This window comes from Pinus tabuliformis, chromosome 6, assembly GCF_031772625.1.
Source record: "Pinus tabuliformis cultivar Carrire ecotype Pingquan chromosome 6, CPIR1, whole genome shotgun sequence".
NCBI lineage: Eukaryota > Viridiplantae > Streptophyta > Pinopsida > Pinales > Pinaceae > Pinus > Pinus tabuliformis.
The window spans coordinates 277,771,950-277,798,053 of NC_142292.1; positions in this window are offsets into that span (position 1 = coordinate 277,771,950).

Consider the following 26,104-nt stretch of genomic DNA (forward strand, 5'->3'; position numbering starts at 1 on the left):
CCATTATCTTTTCCCAGTTCTTGGTCTCACTTGTCCTGAAGATTTCGTATCCTACAGGAAACTCTGTATATTCTACAAGAGGCTCCTATATAAATCACAGAGAGCTCAAAATCAAGTTTAGAAAAGAATTCGTGGGCTAGAAATATGTTCAGAAGGCCTGTGGACCTCCCTGCCACCATTCACCCTCCTGATTCTCCTTTCCATCCTTGCACGCTCACATTTCCACTCGCTTTATTCCCTACACACAAAAGAAAAACACAGAATTTTGTTTCTTTTGTTTTTTTTGAAAAAATAATGAATAAAACAGTAGCATTCTTCACTTGTTCTTACCTGATGCCTTCCAGTTATTATTCCTTTCATTCAGAACTTTCTTCAGCTGTCTCTTCAGCCCCTGCTCAGGCATCAGCTTGAAATTTCAGAGGGAGAAGCAGCTATAGGAAATCCTGCAGGATTCCTGTAGCAGCTGATCCCTTTAAAAAACAAGCTCCAGAGATAGGGTCGGCGTAGCCAAGATGTATGCAACATGCAAGGAGCAGAGCCTGATCGAAAAATCACCAGCATAAGCCACCAGTTCAAAGCATGCAAAGCACCAGCAGCAACAACAATGAGAAAATGAAGTGCCAAAGTTTGAGCATGCAGAGCACAACAGCAACTAATAGGTAAGTGGCTAAACCTGTTCCTCTATTGAATGAATATTATTTAGGAACTGCATGAACTATTGGGGTGGTCACGATTAAATGAAATCAGTGGCCAGCTAACTGGCCACCCTCATTCAGTTCAAACCACCCTCATTCAGTTCAAATCACCCGCGTTTAGTTCAAATCACCCTTGTTGAGTTCAAACAAGCTTTGCCCCATTCAAATAGTAGTTCAGATACACAGTCAGCACATGTGGCCCATCAACTCAGGAAGAAAAAAGCTCAGAACCGGTAGTGGTGGCGGCATATAACGGAATAATGGAAGTGATGGCGGTCAGGCAACATGAAATACCATAATGGCACTGAAGTAGGACCAACGGTCCGGATGGAGATAACGTACCCATCCTGCCACCTCACCTCGTCTCTGCAGATCACACCATCAGCTTAAGTACAGTGCAGTCTAAGCCTCCACCACCTTTTGCTTTCATTTGCATCGACAAATTTCTCGACTACAGCACTCACCTACCACCTTCAAAACAACAAACCAGTCATTTTCTGCCAGTTTTCAACACCCTCTTGCTTATCGGGCTCTATAGGAGAATTATTGCAGTGTACAGGAGCAGGAACACCGTCTACAGGAGGCTTTCTACAAGAAGTCTAAAGAGTAGCTCTGCAGAGGAAAAATTCGGAATTTTTGTCAAATTCGAGCTTGAAAAGAAGTAGGCTCAGAAACCCACTCTGCATGTGATATATCTATACAAGTTGGTGGATTAGAAGCAAAGTATTGGGTTGAAGAAAAAGGAAAGAGAACTCAAAATTCTGCCTATGTTTTCCTGAATTCCATACAGTCTCTCAATTTTCCTCTCTGCACTCAAAAAACTCTTTTTTTTCCCTTTCCCATATTCTCCTGTAAAAAAAATGGATGCAACCATAGAAACCAAGCTTGTGAAAAAACGAAGTTGCAAGTCTGTTTACTCTGTGAAAAAAAAAACACTATTTTATATTCTCTGTTCTGTCAAAATATTGAGTTCCTCCAAAAGCCGAGAAGTAAATTTAGGTTGAAAACAATTTGAAGGGAGGGAAAAATTGCAAATTGATGTTGTGAAAAAAGAAGAACACAAGAAATTCCCTCTCTAGTTTCAGAAAGACAAACATCAGCTATTCCTCTGTTTCCAGTTTTGAAAGTTGTTGCCTTCTTCCTCACCTGAGCATTTTTAGAAGTCACTAAACACCATGCTAGGAGGTTTTATGAGAAAGGAGCCTTTGAACTCCAACAAATTGCATGAGCACCCAGAAGCGGTGGCTCTCTTCACCAGGGCAAACTAGATGTCTTTCTTTGAGAGAATTCATGGATATGATGAGGAGGTGACCGAGGAATTTCTAATGTCCTTAAGACCCCATTCGAAAACACATGCTACAGTCAGTTTCAGGGGTCTGACCCTAGAGCTTACACCAAAATTTATCAGCAGAATCACAGGTCTTCCACTTGGGCTCCCCTGGAGCAAAGAAGAAAAACCATTAGGACAGGTTGCTAAAAAGACATTTTTTCAGCTTGATGAACATCCTATAGAGGATAAGAATGGGGTCAGAAGAACAAGTTTACCTCATCCATGGGGTGAGGTCAGCTACCAGATCATGAAATATATCTCTTGTGAAGGAAGGTTCAGTATAGTTTATGGTTATCGCTTCAAAATATTGCATGAATTAAGATATGGAATGGACTTACCTGTAGCTACAAAACTCAGTCTGCCATATTTTCTCCTCCATTCTTTGATAGAGTGTGGCACCAAATTGAATTCAGGGGTTCCAGACCAACTAGCCCACCATGGGCTCATCAAATTGTTGGTAGAGGATGCCATACACACATACACCATCCCTATAGCCTGGGAAATTTTCAGGAATATGTCCAGAGAAGATGACATCAAAATTATTACTGATTACCTTAGCCCATCTGGCAATGAAGAGGAGGAGCAGACAGAGGAACTTGGAAAGGAAATTCATGAGGAAGCACAAAATATTCAAATAAAAGAAGAAAAAGAGGAAAAATAGAAAGAAGAAGAGAAATCAGACAAAACCACAGTTGAACCTAAGGCAGAAAAGAAAACAACATCAAAAGCAGAGAAGAGGAAGAGGAAAAAAGCTGTGAAGAACAAGCCCAAGAAAGCTCAGAAAAAGACTGCCACAGGAAAGGCAGAGACTCAGCAAGAAAAGGAGAAGACACCACTAGAGACAAAAAAAAAACAACAGACACAGGAAAAACTATAGAGGAAGAAGAAAAAGAACAGCAAGAAGAAGTGTCTCCTGAGACACTAGCAAGGGAAGCAGCAATTGTCCTTGCTGCATTGAGCACTCCAGCTAAGCAAAAGGGGAAAAGAAAAAGATAGACATCTATGTATTTCAAAGCCCATAGGAGCACCAGAATTAAGGTAGGCAAGCCACAACCACCATCAAAAGAACCCATTATCATTGAGGATGCACCTACTGTGACAAGAGAGGAATCTCCTTCCAAAATCTCTATCACCTATGAGAGAGGGAGTCCTAAGACCTCCACCTGGAAGGAAAGGATCAAATTGATGGACTCTAAAGCAGTCCTACAGGAGGCACAAACCTCTCTACAGGAGACACTGGCCAAGCTCAAAGAAACTGAAAAATTGGAAAAGAAGGCAGAAGAACAGTCCCAAGAGGAAGGTAAGGCCAAAGAAATACCTGAGCCAAGCCATCAACCTAATTTAGGCTCCTATTACAATCTTCTAGAAGGTGGGAAGATCATCCCATAAAAATTCGCAGTGCCTCTTTTCTTTGAACTAGAAAAGAAACAAGTCAGGACCCACACCTGCATGAAGATTTCCAAATCTAAAGGGGTTGAAGATATAGGGCACATGGAAAACAAGTTGAGAGAGATGAGTAGAGAATTGGGCATGGTAAGGCACACAGAGAGCATTAGAAGAGCTCAACTACAGGAAGAAAATGAACTGTTGAAAAAGCAGCTACAGGAAAGGGGACCTCAAGGAGGAGATAAGCTGCCAATTTTGGAAGGATAGCAACAAAAAGAGGGACCCCAGGCAGATAGTGAAGCAGCAGAGAAACAATAGCAAGAAGAAGAACTACAGACAGATAGTGAGACACTGATGAAACAGTAGCAAGAAAAAGAATCTCAGGCAGCAACTGAAGTGTTGATTTTGAAAAAACAGCTGTAGGAAAAGGAAGCCCAGATGGCCTGCATGGCCAGCTGGGCAATGGAGGCCTTACAGTGCAGACAACCAGCTAGATCATATGCACTGTATCTCAAAGATCAATGGCTCCAATTCCAGATTAACACATTGGCCCAGAGGGGCACAACACCATTTCAAGATTATGGCCAATTTATGCATTTATGTGATAATAGTTCAGCCGAGGATAAAGCCAAGCTAGCAGAATTTTACCTTCACAACATGGCACTTCCTGACATGAATTTATGGGATCCAAATGCTGCATTGGGAGACCTACAGCTCATGGCTATGGCTTCTTGGTTGAACCATGAAGAAAAGAGGGCAGTGGAAATTCAGAAAATCATGGAAAAGGAGCTAAGTGAGCCCCTGATGATAAGGGAAGAACCAGCAGAACCATTGGATCTCATTTATGCCCACCAACACCTGGCAACCAATCCTCAAGTTCTTCCTGACTATGTTGACAAGCAAGCACAGGCTATTGCTCATTTTGAAGATATGGAGAGATTATTTGGCAATGACTGCCTTCATGCTTGCATGAGAAGGTGGAATACATTGTCACATAGCCTAAGGATCAGGGAGTATCACTCCCCAACCAGAATGAGGGAAGCTATGAGGAGAGTGCCCCTATATAAACAATCAATGCAAAACTTGAAAGCCAACTGGATTGGTCTTAAATTCAATCCTCCACTGCTGTTAGGACTGTTGGAAGGAGTTAAGGAGGAGGAAGAATAGAAACAATGGGAGGAAGTGGACAGGAAAGCAGGTTTCCATGACAGAGAGGAAGACATCACATCAGAGGCTTGGGATGTTAGGGAATCTGTTAGAGCTATTAAAGATGAAGAACTAGATTAGTTGCTCAGAGGATGAGCAACCCATTCAGCAGGGGGTGATGATGAGCCCCAGAAATGGGTAACTATATGGGCTCATTCTGTTTATTATTTTCATTTAATCCACCATTCTCAATAGTTTTGTGCATTTTTTGAATATAATTATGTCAATAGAGTGAATGGGGATAGTCACTTTGCCATGTAGTCTAATGAGTGTTTATTGCAAATTTTTTGGAAAATTTTGGACAAGGACCAGGAATTTATGAGAAAATGGCAGCCAAACTCAAGGAAATAGGGATGAATACTTGTAGGAGGGGTGTCTCCTTCATTAATGACCCCTTCCTCGAATTTTCCATTAGCAGCTTGGAGTACAAAGGCCCACATTGATGATTCCAAGGGGCAGCTGAGCAAGTCAAGTAGGGCTGTTGTTATCTTCAGTTCTAGACAGCCGAGTTCCTTAATTTTAGGAGGACTATTGGGAGTCCCCACTTGTATAAATAAGAAGGCTTCAAGCCTCAGTAGGTTAGCCATTTCTTAGTATATTTTCGCACTTTTGTGCAGCATTGTACTCAGCTCATTTTCGAGCTCTTTTTGAAGATAGTTTTGTGATGTAACTGCTATTTTTTTATAAATGAAGATGAACCAAGTTTTGAACCAGCACTGATCTTTTCTAGAGGGCTGAAGCTCTTGGGTTAGGGCCCAAACCAAGCTTCCCAGCACCTCCTTTGTGTATTTATATGCTTTTTCTTTCATGCATGAGATAATTTTTGTTGTTTAGGTTCATTTTGCTTCATTAGATTAGGTTGCTTTTGATGGTTAGAATAGTTGTTTTTGCTTCAAGTTGCTTAAGTAGTTTGTTGTAGTGACAAAAAAAGATCCAAAAAAGTCAACAGCAGGTCTTGATCTCCTTTCTCCCTCCTTGGGACTATGATTTCAGGTCAAGGCACTACTGCTGCCACCAAAAACCCAGTTTTTGCTCCCAATGCAACTACTAGTGTGATATTTCAAGTTGGAGAAGTTTACATTAGTTTAGATTCACATGCTTAGATCATTTCCTGTTTATTTACCATGGTTTTCTTGCATGCTTTCCTGTTCATATGATATTGTTCAGCATTTCTTTGGTTTTAGGTCAAAAATTAGGTTAAGTTAGACAAAACTCTTTTTTTCGTTCTTGCTATGGTCAATTTTGCTAAGTGAACGTGAAGATCTATTGTAGGACATCTCAGCTCACTATCCCTCCATCAAATAGCCAGCACCAACTCGCTTCTCCAAGATTTCCCCACCCATTCGCTACATTTCGCCAATCTACCCTAATTTTTGCGTTTTTTCACAAAGTTGCTTTCTTTACCTTTGAACAAATCCAACCATCTCATTCATCCCTGATCTTCCTTGACAAGTTATAGACCCCTCAACACATCCATCCAGCCTTCATTTCCCTTTTTCCATCAATTTTCCACCTTCAAACCTCCAAAAACCACTTTAGGCCTCCTCCTGTAGAACCTCCTGTAGATCCCCTGCAGCCTCCTTTAGAATTTCCTGCGAGTGATTTTTTGAAGTTTGATCGCAATGGTAGTATCCAGAAGGGTACTAGGGGCTTCTTAGGACCCCTCCACACCTTCCTCACTTTCTTCAAAAGCCAACTCCATCTCCCTTTTCCACCAAACCTCTGCACAGCCACAACTAGTTAAAACACAAGCATAATAATTCCACATAAAAATGCTCAAAAGTACAAAAAGATGATTTCTTCTCATTTCTCTTTAGAAGTAGCTTGAATAAATGCAATTTACCTTTTCAGTAGTCAATGGCACCCATTTCAGTAGTTTCCATCTCTTTTCTTGCAAAAGTAGGGTTAGTGGGTAAACTAGGGTTTGTGTTTCATTTTAGTTTTCCTTCTCTTTCTGCAAGTAGAATAGCCTCTGTAGAGTTAGCTTTATTTCATCACAGTTAAAAGATTCTTCTGAGAACTCATAGAATTTGGCTAAATCTCCTAGCGAACTTGCACCAATTGATCAATTGACGGCCTGTAGTAAGAGCTAGTACTTGTGCATACATCACCGTCGCTTCCAAGTTTGTTACGAACTATCGGGTTGATAAAAGTAAAGTAGGGAGCCCTGGGAGTTGCAGCATTATTGCTGCAATACTGGAGCTCACCAGTTACAATACATATTTATACATGCCGAAGCATCCAATACCATGGCCCGAAAACCATCGCATCCAAAACCATGTGCAATAACCATGGACAAAACCATAGGTAGGTCCGCCCAACCTAATATAGGGTCCAAAAAAAAATTCTCTGGGGTGCTGCCTCGAACCCCATAGAGGGGGGCTACCTGCCCCCCTCAAACCCCCTGTGATCCCCCCACTGCGCAATTGACACAACGAAAGGGGGGCTTTTCCCCCCCTCTAACCCCCTGGTTAACTAGGGAAGCTAGTCATGGAAAGAATATAACACAACCCAACATTCTCCCACTTGTTGTTTTCTTTCCACGGGAGAGCTTAGTCATTTATCTAGCCCTACAATGCACATTGTTTCTCTACACCAAGAGAACTTCTCAGAGCTCACAGATTTTGTCAATGCATCTACAATATTCTTCAAAGTGTCCACCTTTACCAACAACATCTTTTTGTCTTCTATAATATCCCTCACAAAGTGATACTGAACATCAATGTGCTTTGTCTTTGAATGGTAAGCAGGGTTCTTTGCCAAGAAAATTTCACTTTGGCTATCACATTCTATCCTTATAGCTCCCTATACTAACCCTATACTTGAACACAATCTCTGCAACCAAACTGCGTCCTTGCTTGCATGAGTGGCTGCCATGTATTTTGCATTTGTAGTTCATAATGCCACTACAGACTGTTTCTTACTCATCCAACTAACTGCACCTCCAAATAGGTTAAACACATACCCACTTGTAGATCTTCTCTGATCTAGATCTCTAGCCCAGCCTGCATCAACAAAGCCATGAATATCTAACACTCTGTCCAATCTTGGTCTTCCTTGGTAGCACAAACCATAATCACTATTGCCACGCAAATACCTGAAAACCTACTTCACTACTGTCCAATGCTCCTTCCCTAGTTTTGACATAAACCTGCTCAATACTCCCATTGCATGTGCAATTTCTGGTCTAGTACAAACCATTTCATACATCAAGCTACCGACTGCACTTGCATATGGAACACGTGACATGTCCTCTTCCTTTTCTTGTGCCTTGGGACACTGTTCATCGGATAACTTCACACCTACAAGAATATGAATCTTCACTGGTTTACTATCCTGCATATTAAACCTATGCAGTATTGTCTCAACATACTTCCTCTGGTTTAACCAGAGCTTCCTCTTTGCCCGATCTCTTTTAATTTCCATGCCCAAAATATAGTTTGTAGCACCAAGATCTTTCATGTCGAATTTGGAGGACAATTGGGTCTTCAAATCCCAGATAATTTCTTTGTCATTTCCAACCAACAACATATCATCCACATACAAGACTAGATAAATAACACGGCCACCAATTAATTTAAAATACACACAGTGATGTGCGTTTCTTCTGGTGAAGCCAAGTCCCCGTATAAATATATTAAATTTATGATACCATATCCTCAGTGACTGTTTTAACCCACACAGAAACTTCTTTAACTTTCATACCAATTCTTTCTTACCCTTCACCGCAAAGCCTTTAGGTTGCTTCATGTAGATCTCCCCTTCCAGATCCCCATGAAGAAATGTTGTTTTCACATCCATATATTCTACCTCAAAATTAAAATCAGCAGCAATAGATAAAAGTAATCTACTAGAAGCTACCTTGGCAACAGGAGAAAAAATATCACCAAATTCAATTCTCGACACCTGGGAAGAGCCTTTTGCTACCAACCAAGCTTTGTATTTCTCCACCTTTCCTTTTGCAATTGTCTTCTTCTTGAACACCCATTTTCTACCAATGGGTTTCCTTCCAGCTGGCAACTCCACCAGATCCCAAGCCTCATTTTTGTGAAAATATGCCATTTCATTAACCATGGCCTCTTTCCATAGTTTTCCATCCTCTGAATCTACTGCTTCTTTCACAGTTCTAGGATCATCATCAGTAATAGATAGAGAAAAATTTGAACAAAAAGCAGATGGACTATATCTTTCTGGCTGCCTTCTTTTTTGAACTGATCTTCTCACAACCAGAGTTTGTGGCTCTTCATCTTCTGATTCCTCTTCTGCTAAAGAGTATAATTCTTCCTCCTTAACCTCAAACTCTATCTTCTCAGGCTCCTTTAGCTGGACTTCATGTTTAACAACATCTTTCACCTCTCTAAACACCACATCTTAGTTGTACATAACCTTCCTTGTTACTAGGTTCCAAAGCTTATAACCCTTTAAACCATCCTTATACCCAATACAGATGCACATTTTAGATTTACTATCCAACTTTGTTCTTTTCTCCTTTGGAACATATACATATGAATCACATCGAAATGCCCTCAAATGTGAAAGAGAGGGTTTCTTATCAATCCATACCTCTTGTGGAGTCTTATCCTCCAACGTTGATGAAGGTGATCTACTGACTAGGTAACATCTTGTCTCCACTGCCTCTGCCCATAATTCTTGTCCTAACCCAGCACCACTGAGCATGCTTCTTGCCCTTTCCATCAACGTCTTGTTCATTATTTTTGCAACTCTAGTTTTCTTATGTGTGTATGGAGTAGTCTTCTGTCATGCTATACCACACTTCTTACATAATTCTTCAAATTCCTTGCTGCAAAACTCTCCACCGTTATCTGTCCTCAACACCTTTATCTTCTTCTCTGTCTGGTTTTCCACCAAAGCCTTAAATTCTTTAAACCTGTCAAAGACTTCAAATTTCTTCTTGAGGAAATATATTCATGTATTCCTTGAGAAGTCATCTATAAATGATACATAGTACACAGACTTACCCAGTGATGGAACCTTCACAGGTCTAAACACATCAATGTGCACAAGCTCTAATATTTGTTTTTCCCTCTTACCACCAAAGGGGAAACTCACCCGATTCTGCTTCCCATATACACAATTTTCACAAAAATCAAAATCCATAGAGCTATTAGTCATACCTTCTACCATACCTTTACCATGAAGTATTTGAAGGCCCTTCTCTCCAATATGTCCAAGCCTTTGATGCCACAACATGGTCTTCTCTCCAGAGACCATTAGATTTTCTACTCCACTTTCAAGAACCACAGAACTGTTGCACCCTTCAACAATAGTGCTACCTTGCAGCTTGTACAGAGTTCCAATCTGAACTCCCGACATCAATATCAGTGCTTCCTGAACCATCTTGCGGGTATCCTTCTTGAACATTGTTTTTACACCTGCATCATCTAGCTTGATTACGGAAATCAAATTTCTGGCCAATGTAGGAATATGCAGAACACCCAAAAGTGTTCTAACCCTTCCACCTTGTAACGTCAATTTTACTTTTCCGTAACCAACGATTCTAGCCTTCCTATCATCCCCTAAAAAGACATCACCACCATCGTATTTCTCATACTCGCAGAACCACTCTCTATGGGGAGTGAAGTGAAAGGATGCACCTGAGTCAATCAACAATGCCTCATGATCTACATGTGTACTTGAAGAAGCCAAGTACACATCCCCACCTTCATCTAAGGTGGTTTTCACCTCTGCAAAAGGAGAATCATCAGATCCCTTTCCTTTGTCATGAGCTTTATATTTACAGTCCCTTTTGTAGTGCCCTTCCTTTCCGCATTTCCAGCACACCACCTTTACAGGTTTTCCTAGAGATTTAGATCTCCCTCTAGATTTAGATCTCCCACTTGATGACTTAGTTTTGTTTCTATTTTGGGACCGTCCTCGTGCACACAAGGCATCACCATTCTGGCTCTCCATATTTTTCTGTCTCATCTCCTCTGTCAGCAAGGATGAGACTATTTCATCAAACTACAAGGCAGCTGCATTGCTATCTATTGCAATAACCAGACTATCCCACGAATCTAGTAGAGATCACAACAAACTAATGCACTTATCTTCATCTGAAATTTTAATATCAACAGACAATAACTGAATTACCATAGTATTAAATGCGTTTAGATGCTCTATCACCAAGTCTCCATCTTTCATCCTTAGGTTATACAACTTTTTCCATAGGAACAATTTATTCACCAAAGACTTAGATTGGTACAAAGTCCATAACTTGTCCCATAAAGCCTTCGTCGTAGCTTCCTCTGATACATTCAGAAATACTGAATTTGAGACACACAATCGTATTGTGCTCTTTGCCTTCCAATCCAACTTCTTTCATTCTTCATCGGACACTCCCCTTGGTTTGGTACCCGGATCTACCGAGATCCACTGATCTTTATCCACCAATAGATCATGCATCTTGAGTTTCCACAACTCAAAACTCTAAGCATTAAATTTCTCGATCTCTATCTTTCCACTGCTCGCCATCTTCTTTCACCACCAGAATCATTCCCACAGATCTCCCACTAAACAGGGTCTACCACATGTTTGAGCGAAACTCCTCAACAACAAAGGTGTCCCCTTGAAGCCAAAGCAACTTTGATACCAAATGTAGGTTTTAACCCCGTATAGAAATTACCTGCATATGAATTATAAAACACAAAATAAACAATGTGAGAGCACAACACATAAAACACATATACACAAAGATTTTCTCCTGGATCTCAAAACTGGGACTACCAGATCGAGTTTTCATTATTTTCCTTTCAATGTTACAATACATATTTATATATGCTGAAGCATCCAATACCATGGACCGAAAACCATCGCGTCCAAAACCATATGCAAAAACCATGCACAAAACCATTGGTAGGTCCACTCAACCTAATATAGGGTCCAAAAAAATTTCCCCATGGTGTTGCCTCTGTCCCCATAGAGGGGGGTTATCTGCCCCCCTCAAATCCCCTGTTACCCCCCCACTGTGGAATCAGCCCAACAAAGCGGGGGCTTCATACCCCCTCATTAGATAGGGGAGATAGTCATGGAAAGAATATAACACAACCCAAAAAAATTTGGGGGACATCCTTTGATCTTAAGAAGACCTTGGCTAGCCATTGTAGATCTGGATCTATGGTGATCTCAGATGGCGAGGCGAAAAAGAACCTTAATCTTTACCCCCCAAAACCAAATGTGGATGCATACAACCCTTGGTGGGATGAGTTTGAGCCTGAGTTGGATCTTTCCCTGCCACTCCTCACTCTGGGGAAAGCCCAGTGTTTCAAAGATGAGACAAAAGATGATGTCATTAATGGTTTTATTAGTAACTCACTTTCTGACACTTCTGTTAAAAATGTGAATGGGGAAGAAGAGGTGGAAGATATAGATTTTGAAAAAATGAGAACCACTCCAAATATTGATAGTAGTCCAATTGAGATAGAACCTGGAAAGTTTTTGAATACTAACCCCAACCTGACTGCTAAGCAAAACCAACTGTTGTTACTGATGAGCCTAGGTATTGCAGCAAGAATGTTTCAACTCCCAAGGCTACCAGCTTTACTTATCAACCCGAGGTTCGTACAAACTTAGAGGTGACTATGCTATATACACAAGTAGAAGTGAAGGTACTACCTGTTGTCACTGCTCATCTAGCAAGAGACCCCAGGGGTTCCAAGCCAGACTTCTATAGGGTTAGAAGAAGCTTGATTTTGATTGAAGGAGAGCAAACCTAGTCTAGGGGAGAGCTAATCTACTGCGGAAATGAAGAAAACAACATGCAAACCTAAATCACCATAACCTAATCAATCATGAAAACAGCTAGACTAAGCAGAATTGCTAAGCAACACTAATCTAATGCTAACTACCTAAGTTGCAGGAGTAAAGCAGCAAAACTAGACTAAGGGGTCAGAAATGGAACTAGGCTAAGTCTATCGATAAGCGGAAGAAGTGGTCTGAGGTCAAAATGGTGAAAAGAGGACGTAATGAGCAAAAACGCATGAGGACCATTGGATGAGGCGGGCGAAGGGTAAATGAACTGTTGAGACCAAACAGTAGGAGGGTACGTAGGAAAATGGGCAGACATGGTAGACTAATAGGATGGACGGTTGGGATTATATCGCGAAGACAATCGGAAAATGAGCGGCGGAGATCGGCCAAACCATTTGGTGATTAGGTGAAGCGACAGTCGTTGGATCAAGAGACAGATCGACTATGGAGAGTTCAAGGCGATAAAGCGGTCAGGTGATATGACAGTCGTCAGATCTGGCAGGGCAGATCGATGTGGAGGTTGGAGCATGAAAAGACACGTGCGGAAATGACGAGCAGGTTTGGAGGGTAGTAAGTTGTATCTCGTGTGCCTTCAAAACCATAAGTTGTATTTTGAAAAATCACGCGATTAGCCTCCCTGGCCAGCACATAGCATGGTGAAACCGCCCATCTCGTGTGCTCTCAGCCCGATAACGTTCATATAGAAATCCATGTGATATGGCGCGAAGGCCATCGGATCTAGCAAAGCAGATCTACGACGGAGATGTGATCAAGCAGGTGGGTGAGCGGGTGAAAAACAACTGTCAGATCTCATAAGGTAGATCAATGGTGGGGATTTAAAGGACAAAAAGTCAAATGTGAGAAGTGGATTTGAATGGTGATTGGACGATTTGGCTTGTGAAAGGAGTTTTACCTGTAAAACCGTTTAAACATGAATTATCATCTCCTGTGCAAGCGTTTCAGGCCAAAGGAGAATGACAGTATGAGTGAGGTCTTAAGTAGAGGGTGAAGGGACAGATAACCAGGAAATGAGTGAATGATCATGAAACATGCCAAGCAATGATATGATGAACCACGTGATTACATTAAATGACAAACCCTATGAAAACCAAAACCCTGTGTTTTTATGGTTGCTTTAGGGTTTCTTCCTCACATCATGGTCCCAGAGGGAGGAGGTGAGGCTGAGACATCTGTAAGCATCTTGATGGATATTTTCTTTGCCAACCTACTGATTAAATGAAAGCATAAATGGAACAAACTGAAACACAACTACTATGTTCTACCCTACTGTAATGGACTACAACTATTCAAGCAAATGAACAGGAAACAGGAAACTACTTAAGTCAATGAGCAGGAAACCAGAAATCTGTGCTGAACCACTGTAATGAAAATGCATCTATTTAACCAAATGAACAATCAAACCATGCATCTATGCTACTGTTGTAATGGAAATGAACTGCTTAAGTGAATGAACAGAAAGCATGAATCTATGCTGGAATACAATACAAGAAAGAGGAGCTTTGGCTGCTAGGGCTGGGCCCTAACCCAAGAGTTTTAGCCCTCCAAGTTAACTCAGTGCTAGCTCAAATCAAAACTCATCTTCATTATAAATCAAAAATTGTATTACATCAGAACTGTTACAAATTTGCAACTGGACAAAAAGTTCGAATACTTGCTACTGACTCACTGGTGACTCCCTAGCTGACTAACTAACTAAAAAAAAATGAAGTCCTAAGCCTCTCTATTTATACATATGAAGTTTCAATGACTTCCCTCAAAATTAGGGAGGTACATCTCCCAACTAAATGGTAACTTTTCCTTTCACTTTCACTAGCTCCGATGCCTTCTAGTAGGGAGGCTTCTTGTACTTCCACTTGCTTAGCTGTCTATAGTACTTCAGATTTGGCTGTTTGTACTTTCAGTTGATGGAGGGATATTTGAATGGATGGGCAGTAAACGAGGAGGATTTACCTCTTGTAATTCCTCTCCCTTGTCCCATTTGAGTTTTTACCAAGGTCTTTTACCATAGTTCCTTGCTTTTACCTTTTATCCCTGCATTTCCCTTTATTTTATCCTTTATTCCTGCATTTCCCTTGCTTTTATCCTTTATTCCTGCATTACATGCACATTAGACTACAAAGCAAAATATCCAACTCTAACTCAACTCATAAGCAAAATATATTCAAAAGTATGCAAGAAGTTGTGAGAATAGTTAGTCTGACTAAGCTAGGAGATGAATTAGGGCCAATTAAAGCCCATATAATTACTCAATGATGAGACTCATTAGTTACAAAAATACAAAAAGGCATTTGCATGGAACTATATGGATATGAAAGGGATCCACCCTAACCTTTGCACTCACCGTATTTATTTGAAGGATCGTTGCAAACCAGTCAGACAACCGCAACGTCGCATGAACCATTCACTAAAGGAGGTGGTGAAGGAATAATTACAAAAGCTCCTGAGTGCTAATTTTCTTTATCCGATATCTGACAGTTAGTGGGTGTCGCCGCTTGTCATCATTCCTAAAAAGAATGGCAAGTGGAGAGTTTGTGTAGATTATAGAGAACTCAATAAGGCCACTCAAAAGGACCACTTTCCCTTACCATTTATAGATCAAGTCCTTGATACCATTTCCGGAAAGAAATTCTTTTCATTCTTGGAAGGATTTAGTGGCTACAATCAAATACATATTGCCCCGGAGGATCGAGATAAAACAACCTTTACTTGCCCTTGGGGAACCTTCGCATACAGAGTACTTCCTTTTGGACTCTGTAATGCGCCAGCAACCTTTCAAAGGGCAATACTGGGAATTTTTTCTGACTTGTTGAATGACTGCCTTGAAATATTCATGGATGATTTTACACCTTATGGAGATGCTTTTGAAACAACATTAGTTAATCTGGAAAAAGTGCTAGAATGGTGTGTACAGACTAATGTTTCTTTGAGCACTGAAAAATGTCACATGATGATGACTGAAGGGATCGTGCTTGGACACTACATTTTTGCTGAAGGAATCAAGGTAGACCCTACAAAAATAGAGGTAATTCTGAAAATTCCAACCCCCAAAATGCAAAAAGAGGTACGTAGTTTCTTGGGGCATGCAGGGTATTACAGGAGATTTATAGAAAAATTTTCAAAAATTGCATCGCCATTATTTTCCTTTCTCATGAAGGATGTTGACTTTTTGTGGACAAGGAAGTGTGAGCAGGCCTTTTTAAAGCTGAAATGTTGTGTATAAGTAGCTCTAGTCTTACAAGGACCTAATTGGGAACTGTCGTTCACATAGCTACAGATGCATCTGATATTGTTGTAGTTGTTATTTTAGGCCAACTGGAGGATAAGAAACATTATGCTATTTACGACATAAGAAAAATTATAACCCCGACTGAGCTCAACTACATAGTGGCTGAGAAGGAGTTCTTAGCAGTCATGCATGCCATTAATAAATTTCAACATTATATCACCGGGTATCAAGTATTTGTACACACTAACCATTCTTCCATTCCTTTTTTTAATGAATAAGCCCATTACCAATGGTAGGATCACACACTAGTTATTGTTGTTACAAGAATTTGATATCACAATTGTCGATAAACCTGGAACAGATAACGTAGTAGTTGATTTTCTTTCTAGGTTAACTATTGATGAAAATTGCATTCCCATTGAGGATTCTTTCCCAGATGAATATATCTTTTCTATTTCTACTTACTCACCTTGGTATTCAGATATAGCCAATTATCTTGTTGCAAGGAAGTTTCCACACTATTTTTCCTCCAAGGATAAAAGAAAGATCATACAACAAAGTGCTACATATACTTGGATAGATGGTAACCTCTATCAAACTGGACCAGATTTCCAGATCAAACGTTGTGTTAGAGAAGATGAGGTCTTTGAAATCCTTAAAGCTTGTCATGAGGAACCTTGTGGAGGTCACTTCACAGACAAATGGACAAGATGCAAAGTCCTTTCAACAAGGTATTATTGGCCAACAATATTTCAAGATGCCAAGATGCCAAGAAGTTAGTTGAAGGGATGGGCCAACCACTGCAATCAGATGAGATGTCGTTACAGCCCCAAATCGTCTTAGAATCTTTTGAGAAATGGACCCTAGACTTTGTGGGACAAATTAATCCTTCATATAGACATAAATCTTACATCTCAGTCTGCACTGACTATGTCACAAAATGGGTTGAGGAAAAGGCACTAACCAGAGCCACGGAGCCGGTTGTCTCAGACTTTCTATTTGAAGACATATTTTTCCAATTTGGCATACCTAGGGATATTGTCACAGATGGAGGGCCCCAGTTCACATCTCATAGGATCCAGGAGTTGGTTGAAAAGTATAAAATCCATCATAGAATTACAACACCTTATCATCCACAAGAAAATGGCCAATTGGAAAGCACTAACAAAGTCATTAAGGGGATCCTTACTAAGACTGTGGCCAGTCACTGAAGAAATTGGGCCAACAAACTTCTATAAGTGTTGTGGGCATACAAGACTACATGGAGGAATACCACGGGATTCTCACCATATGAACTTGTGTATGGTAAAAACCCCTTATTCCCCATTGAGTTCGAAATCAAGACACTAAGAACAACATTGCAGGTCAATTTGGATTTGGATACAACACAAAAGTAGAGATTGAACCAACTCAATGAATTGGAGGAGAAACGATTAGTTGGTATCCAACAAACAAAGATTATCCAACAGTAGAGAGCTAAGTGGCACAATAGATTCATCAAGAAAAAGAAGTTCTAGAAAGAATATTGGGCTCTCTTATACGACTCAAGATTTAAAGACTTCAAGGGTAAGATCTGCACCAGATGGCTAGGTCCCTATGAGGTAGATGCAGTCTTTGACAATGAGACTGTAAATTTGGTGACCATTGACAGTTTGAGGACATCATTGCTTGCAAATTGGCACAATCTTTGGTTATATCACAAACCTGCTCAAGGAATTCATTCATCAACATTGTCACAAATTTGGATCTTCAGATTATAGGAACAGGGGAAAGCCCCCCTTGTGCTGCAAAAATTATAATTTTTCCAATAAGTGTAACAAATGAAAATCAACTACGGTTGGTGGTTTTTACACCTTCAAACTTAAAAAAAAAATAAAAATAAAAATATGGCTATGAAAATCTTTCATAGGCGCAGACAAACAATTTTTGTAGCAGTTGAAAACCACCTTGTCGTGGTTGTTACACACTCTGTAACAACATCTGTTATTTCAAAGCATACCTTACGATAGTGCTGTTACATGATCTTTTCTTCTCTATTTTTGTAAAAATTAAATAATATATACTAGTTGTCTTGGCTGTTACACCTGTAACAACCGATGACTTTTAGAAATAAGTAAGATATTTTATTGCAATAAACAATAGGCATCATCGTGATTTTTGTCAGCAGAGTTAAAGTTCACGCGTCTCGCCACCGAGCTAGGTTCACGCGTCTCGCCACCCATGAATTCTCCCAACGTCACCCAGGTATGTCATATAAAGGTAATATTGTTATTCACTTTATTTGGTAATTATGGCAACTTAACGCGACTTTTGATGACCGAGGATGACTGTCACATTTAAGTCGGGGGAGGGGGGGGGGGGGGGAAGTGAATCATATTGCGACATGACCTTCGCATGAATTGTGATTATTCAAAAATACCTGCAATTAATGCATGGTGACCTGGTAATTATTGTTACTTAATTCCCGATCATACCAAAAAGGGGAAGTGTACCTTCGACGAGACCTCCCATAACCCATCATTAATAAGGCAATATTACTGTGCAGTACGAACCATGATTTCAAAATCCTAATTTGAAATCCTCACCTACGCCACCCTACCATTTACCCCTGCTAGAGCATTGCATCCCCATTTAGAGTGCTCAGAGAGGTGGGAAAAGAATAGTATAGGCTGAAACAACTAAGTAGTGTGCTGATTGCCTTGAAACTTCTAAAGGAAAGCAGAAGGAAGAGAAACAACATTGAATTTCGTAGCAATGGGTGGAGCAGCAATTTAGCATGAGCCAGGTTCCATAGAAGCCATGGAGAATTGCCTTGAAGCATGCCATATTTTCAAGGATGGAGGCTAGTTTGAGTTCTTCGAGAGGTTGGAGGGATCAGACAGTGGTGTTGCCATGGAATTTTCAAAGAATTTAGAGATAAACCAGATGGAGGTTAGGAGGTTGAAGTTGAAGGTTACAGAAGAGGTGATTGCTTGAGTGACGGGATTACCAGTTGAAGGAAAGAGGTGGTGTAACAGGAAGGTTAATGACCCCTCCCTGAACGGTGATTTCCTCCAAGATGAAGAGTCGTTGGTGTTGTACCTTAAGAAACCAATTTCCTGGTTGTGTGGAAATTTTTCTAAAGACATTAATGTTTATAATTATTGTCACTTGTTTGTCACTTAATTGTATGTGGTGTTCTCAAATGAAGGACCTAAAAGACTTGTTTTTAAACCCTCAATACTTAGGTGACATGAAAATCTAAAAATTCCATTTGATTGCTAAATATAAATGATGAATGAAGAAATCTTGAAGAAGTCATAGACAATATGTTGTTTTACATAGAATCTACTATCTGTGACACTTGGAGAAGTTAAGGATAATACGTTGTCTTACACAGAAATAACTTAGAAGAATTGCAGAGATGGGAACTTCAAGTATAGGAGCACTCTTTTAAGGGATTTTAACTTCATTTACATAAGAAAATAAAGACCTGCAGCTTCATTACCATACTTAAAGGAGGAAAGCATATGATGACACATAACAGAGAAGTCACAAAATCATACCCAACAATCTGTGGAAAACCCTTGATTCTTTCATTAATAAACAGTTGTATCAGGGTGTTAACGGGAAAAGTGTCTACTCAGAACGCCCCTATCCCACTAAGGTGTGACAGCACCTTAGAAACAAATAGAGAAAACTACTTTCATATTCTTCTTTATGAACTATAAACGAAGAGGATTAGGATGAACCAACCTGTGTCTTGCGCTAGTCCTTTGATCCAATCTCTCTCCTCTTTGACAGCTTCCAGCTACCTACTCCCTTACTTGCCCAGCTTCACCAAGTTCCTGCAAGATCACAGAAGAGGAAAACTACACAAAGACATGGATTCATATTCATAAATAGCTTAGGATCAGATTTAAGCTAAACATGCAAATATAACAAAACATCATTGATACACAAGCATGTAGGAGAAACTCAAATAGTTTTATTGATATAACAAGAAGGTCCAGGAGGAGTTACAACCGATGATTCCTGATCTAGCATCAACCCCCCAGCAAAGGAATCCCCTCTTCACCTCCAACAAAGCATAAATCACCCAATACTCTGATCTCTTTCTCAAAACCAACAACAATTCTCTGCAATGTACAAAATTCCAGCCTCTGGATCTCTGGGATGAGGGATCCATATATAGATGTATGCAAAGAGGATGAGTCAGCTTATGATTTGACTAGTGGCTTCTCTTTGTCAGTTCTTGCTTCCACTTGGAGACTGAGAGCCTCTTACTCATCCTTGGTCGAACTCAGTGAGGCAAGTGTCATTGGGGAAGATTCTGGAAGCTTCCATTGTCTGTCCATCTCGCGGAATGACACTGCCATTTGTCATTTCCCGCTCAGCGCACCCTGGTAGTGCATTTAGGTGCGTTGCAATGCACCTATCTAGTGTACTGGGGTGCTATGCAACGCAGCTAGCTAGTGGAGCAGCTGAAATGATCCTGATTTGACTGATTCTGAGCAGTTTCTAGTGGAGAACTTTTGGGAGAAGCTGTAATTGGTTGACCTTGTTCCTTTAGGGGCAGGAACAACACTTTTAGGGACTTAGGATCCCTTGGTTTATGGACATTTCATGCTTAGAGCTGTAAGGCACAAAAATGTCTATAACAGTTGCCCCCTAAAGTATGAGGTCGTTTATCGGGTGAAATGCTTTATTAGGAGGATCTGAAGTTCTTTCAATGCTGGGAGGAGACTTGTAATAAGATACAATACAATACATTATCTTCATACTGTTTTCATGATCTAGCTGAGGCGGGCATTCCCATGCTCAGCTTTATAAATTCATTTTCATGTACATAGGACAGACAATCGTCTGATGGTAGACTGATGATTCTGATAGAGCCATCATCCTTTTGGTAGGATGATTATCTGTGCTGCAATGTTGTACATTTCAATGTCTTTATTCTCCTGAACATATATCACAGCCCGGATGGATGAAACTAGATCCGGGGTCTTCAATCTCGTCCAATCTTCACTCGAAGTACAAGTCGATCCATGCGAGAAATGATTTGAAGTCGAACATGGAAAGACATCGCTTGATTACCAGTCAATGATGTAAACTGTTAACAAGCACGAGAGGAATCACCGATGATGACGATGACCCTCAAGGTACTGCAGTACAATTCACGTGGTGTGAATAAAGGACTTGGCGTCGAACACCACGCAAAATCTTTCGGTCGAAGGTCATTGATGTATACCTGTCGCCGGAAGTGAGAAACTTGCCATTGAGGCATGCAAGCTTCAAAGTATTGAATGGGGTGTTCCTAGATCAACTTCTTGGATAATGAGCTGGAGTTGACAAGAAGCGATCCGTCAAAGGAGGGCCTTGATGAATCCCACATCAATGACACGGAACGGAGCAAATGATTTTGATGGAGGTGAAAATGATCTGATGATATATGGTTCAGGATGGCGGTCATGAAGGAATGAAGTATAATGTATGGTAGTGGATGGGACACGGATGACTTCTCTGGATGACTTCTCTTGAACATGTCGGCGACACTTATGTCATGGATTGGTAGCATTTACCCCAAATGTGGATGGTATTGCGTGACCATGGTGATGTGACCGGTGAATGAAACAACCCAACCCGACTTAGGCACGGAATGGAAGTGTCATGTTCAAGAGCGACTTGCTACCAATAAAGATTCTTTGAGTTTCTTCCCAATTTTTCCCCAGTCATTGCTGACCAGTACCTCTTTATTTTTTTCAAGCTTGAGGAGGATAACATATGCTTGTTCTATAATTTGCCCTTCGGGCAAACCCATCGCTATGTTTTAACGAGCCTAGCGATAGTGAAACTCGTTCTCGTCTAAAGACAAGTTTGTCGCTATTAATATTTTTAACGAGTTTAACGACAAAGATAACTCGGTCCTTTTCATTTTTAGAGAGTCTGAAAAGGTACGTAAAGGTAACTCCGAAATTCTTTTTTTGTCATCTAATCCCTTAAGTCCGAAAAAGTATAAACCAATACAGAAGGGATGAATTTTCGATAGTTTTAACGAGCCGAACAAAACAAGCGCTCGATCTTTTTGTGCAATAATCCCTCAAGTCCAAAAAGATTAAAATCTAGAGGAGGGATAGCACTTCTGGTCGCTTTAACGAGCTGGAAGGCCAAAACTCGACAATCTTTTCATATTTTACGAGTCAGTTGAAAAGAGCTTAAAGAAGACTCGTCTTTTGAGGAACGAGTGATAAAATGGGTAGCAGCTGATTCCGGGTAAGGGTTGGAATTTTCCAATCACGGCAGTGTCACAAGGATGGCTAGTGAAATCACTCTTCGTAGCTGTTCCTCAAAATGGGTAAACAATCAAATGGAGGTGAATGATCGGCCAATGGAAAAGTGGAGCTGAGGGTGCAAACATGACCAAGGCTTTAATGGCTGAAATGCTTCATTCACGGTGCTTATTTACCGGAGAATAGTTCATTTTTTAACGAGCTTAAACGCGGGTGGAAACATTTGCTCATGTCTTATGTTTATTTTTTAGCGAGCTTGAACTATGTGCTAAAACTGCTCGATTAATCCAGTCATATGATAAGAATGTCTCATATAAATTTGGCAATTTTTAGAGTTTTGCCCCACATCCTTTCTTTATGCAAGTTAGGAAACGTCTAATCCAAAAAACAAATAAATAATCGCTCTTTGCTTGCACTTCAAAAGGTTTGCATGCCCCCAGGTATAAAATATGGTTTCAAGGTTACCCCTCAATTTGCAGACAAAACATTTGTTCTATCAGGAAAGGCCTACCTCTTACAGGTTACCCAAAGATTGTTCTATTCGCGGTGCAAACAAAACACTTCTTCAGCGATGTCTACCGAGATAAACAAAGGCGAGTGACTCAATTCTGTCAACTCACATAACTTTGACAAGAGAATATTGTTCTAGAATAACCCCTCTTCCACCGACGGACGGGGTACAGACTAGTCATATTCTCCCGTGGAAACCTACCCTATACCTGAAGTTTTCCTCCCGAAGCAGACCAGGACGCATGCCCCCTGAGTTTCAGTCATATCCCTCCAAATTACTCGCGCTCATCGGGAGGACGGACTGGGGATTGAGACATTTCTTGCGTGAAGAGACCATTTAGGGATGGTATATGACTATTTGCTATGCGTGATCCGGGAAATGAAAGCTGGTCCACGAGCTTGACCACTCTTCCTTCGTGCGGAAAACACATTACTCTAAAGAGTGAGGAGACGATGGCTCCTATGCAATAAATATAGTCTCGTCCAAGGAGTAGGTTATAATCCAAGGGTCCTTGAACAACCATTACGTTCATTTGAACTGACTTCCTTCTCAATGTTATGGGCACATCGGGAAGGATCCCTAAAGGTTGACTAGTTCCTTTATCAAAGCCTGTCAGATTTCTCATCTCAGGCAAAAGATATGGCGAACCAAGCGCTTTCCAAGCAATAGAGGAAAGGATACTCACAGAAGCCCCCTCATCTATGATGGTACCAGCCATGACCATTCTATATATTTGAACGATAATTCGGAATGGTATGCTTGCTGGTAAACGGGGTCTGCCTAGTTGATTCCAATCGAAGGAGACAACTAGGTTGCTTGGAGGTGGGACCGAGTAGATGGCCGGGTATGGCTCTAATGAACTTCCCTCCTGCGGTAAGGGAATGGGTAGATTGCCCCCATGTTCGTCGGAGTCTGTGTTGATGAAGAGAATTTGGACGGTGTCATCCTTGTTCTCTTTAGTGTCTGTATCATCCGAAGATAAAACCTCTGAAGGCAAGACCGGGTCAACTGCCACCTCGACCTTTTGACTTTCGTCTGGTATGGATTCAGATGGTTTATCTTCGATGATAGGCGCTTCAGCCGACCACTTGAGCGGGCCAGCTGGATTCTCAACTAGCGACGGACTCGGCAAGAGTTTTTTATATCCAGGAGGAAGTCGTAACGGTGAAACCGGATGATCATCCAAAACTCTTTTCGCTTCGTCTAAGAAGGGACAACGGTGGACGGCATGATTGCCTTCGCACAGTTTACAAGGAAATCTAGCTTTCCTTTTTTGTCCTGGGGCTTCACTTTCGCTAGTTGACGGTGTGCTTTCAACATGATCATCAGAGGTTGATGACACCGGATTGTGCAAACGAGGAGACCAGTCCCTTAGTATCCGAGGGATGCAAGGATAATCTCTGTGAAAGTGGTCTCCTTTGCAAATGACACATGGCGATTTAGGCCTGGTCGGTGCAGTGTGTGGATTTTCGTTAGACGACACTCGTTTTCCCCCATTCGCCTTTGGCTCCTTCTTCTTCTTTTCTTTCTTCTTCTTCTCCTTCTTCTCCTTCTTCTCCTTAGGAACTTGACTTTTGGCTTTGCCAGCCCCATCCAACGAAGAGGAAGGAGGAGAGGAAGAATTAGAGGAAGTAGAAGGATGGTGGGCAACTCTGGACTCGTCTAATTGCTGATTCGATTGTTCAGGAATAGTGGTGTTCTGAACGACATTGGTCGAGAAGAGCCATACTGGCAAGCCAATTGTCGGTCCTGGAAGCGACAATGTGGCCATATGGGGTGCACCAACATCTCCCCAGTGGAGTCGCCATTTTGTTAACGGGAAAAGTGTCTACTCAGAACGCCCCTATCCCACTAAGGTGTGACAATACCTTATAAACAAACAGAGAAAACTACTTTGACAGCTTCCAGCTACCTGCTCCCTTACTTGCCCAACTTCACCAAGTTCCTGCAAGATCACAGAAGAGGAAAACTACACAAAGACATGGATTCATATTCATAAATAGCTTAGGATCAGATTTAAGCTAAACATGCAAATATAACAAAACATCATTGATACACAAGCATGTAGGAGAAACTCAAATAGTTTTATTGATATAACAAGAAGGTCCAGGAGGAGTTACAACCGATGATTCCTGATCCAGCATCAACCCCCCAGCAAAGGAATCCCCTCTTCACCTCCAACAAAGCATAAATCACCCAATACTCTGGTCTCTATCTCAAAACCAACAACAATTCTCTGTAATGTACAAAATTCCAGCCTCTGGATCTCTGGGATCAGGGATCCATATATAGATGTATGCAAAGAGGATGAGTCAGCTTATGATTTGACTAGTGGCTTCTCTCTGTCAATCCTTGCTTCCACTTGGAGACTGAGAGCCTCTTACTCATCCTTGGTTGAACTCAGTGAGGCAAGTGTCATTGGGGAAGATTTTGGAAGCTTCCATTTTCTGTCCATCTCGCGGAATGACACTGCCATTTGTCATTTCACGCTCAGTACACCCTGGTAGTGCATTTAGGTGTGTTGCAACGCACCTAGCTAGTGTACTGGGGTGCTATGCAACGCAGCTAGCTAGTGGAGCAGTCGAAATGATCCTGATTTGACTGATTTCGAGCAGTTTCTGGTGGAGAACTTCTGGGAGAAGCTGTAATTGGTTGACCTTGTTCCTTTAGGGGCAGGAACAACACTTTTAGGGACTTAGGATCCCTTGGTTTATGGACATTTCATGCTTAGAGCTGTAAGGCACAAAAATGTCTATAACATAGGGATACAGTGGCCTAGTCTCCAGGTTCTCCAAAGTTTGAACCCTTTTCTTTCTATAATCTTGCCTCTTTATACATCATAGGATAGTTAATAACCACCCAAAACTGTCAAACTACCTAACTATCCTCTAACTACTTTGAAGTAAAGATCATTACAAAATATTACTTTTGATGGTAAAGACACCTCATTCATTTCAAGAAAAAAGATAATAAGAATTAATAGAAATCAGAGAATGATGGAAGATTGTTGCACGCTGTTAGAATCTATAGCTTGAGCCTGTGGTTCTGTTGATGTATCTTTGTGTTGCTCTATCATCCATTAATGGGATATGGTGAGTGACATGGGAAATTAATAGATGCAAGCAGTGGAAGATGTGGTGTTGTTGGGAAAAGTATCCAATACGGAATGACCCTATCCCACTCTAAGGGTGATAGTACCTCAGCAACAATCAAAGCAAAGCTATTCGAGATTACTTCTTTATGAGATGTAAAAGAGGGGAGAAAGAGATCCACTAACCGTTGTCTTCCGCTAATGATTGATCCAATCTTCTCTCTTTGCTTCTTGCTCCCAGCTCCTTGCTCTTTCACTGGCCCAGCTACACCAAGATCCTGCAAAATGGCAAGAAGGGGAAACTACAAGAAGCATACATTCATAATTGATTCAAGGATTAGAATAAATCAAATACACAAGTATAAAAATACACCATTGAGACACATGCATATAGAAGAACCTCAAATGCTTTATTAATGGAAGAAGTAAAGTTCAGGAAGTAATACAACCATAAAAGGCCCAATCCAGCATCACCTCCCAGCAGAAAGAAATCTCCTCTTCACCTCCTTCAAGCAAATCACCCAATAGTTCTATACTCAAACCAACAGCACTTCCTTACATTCACAAGATTCCAGCCTCCCTAGACCTCATGAGAGAGCTCT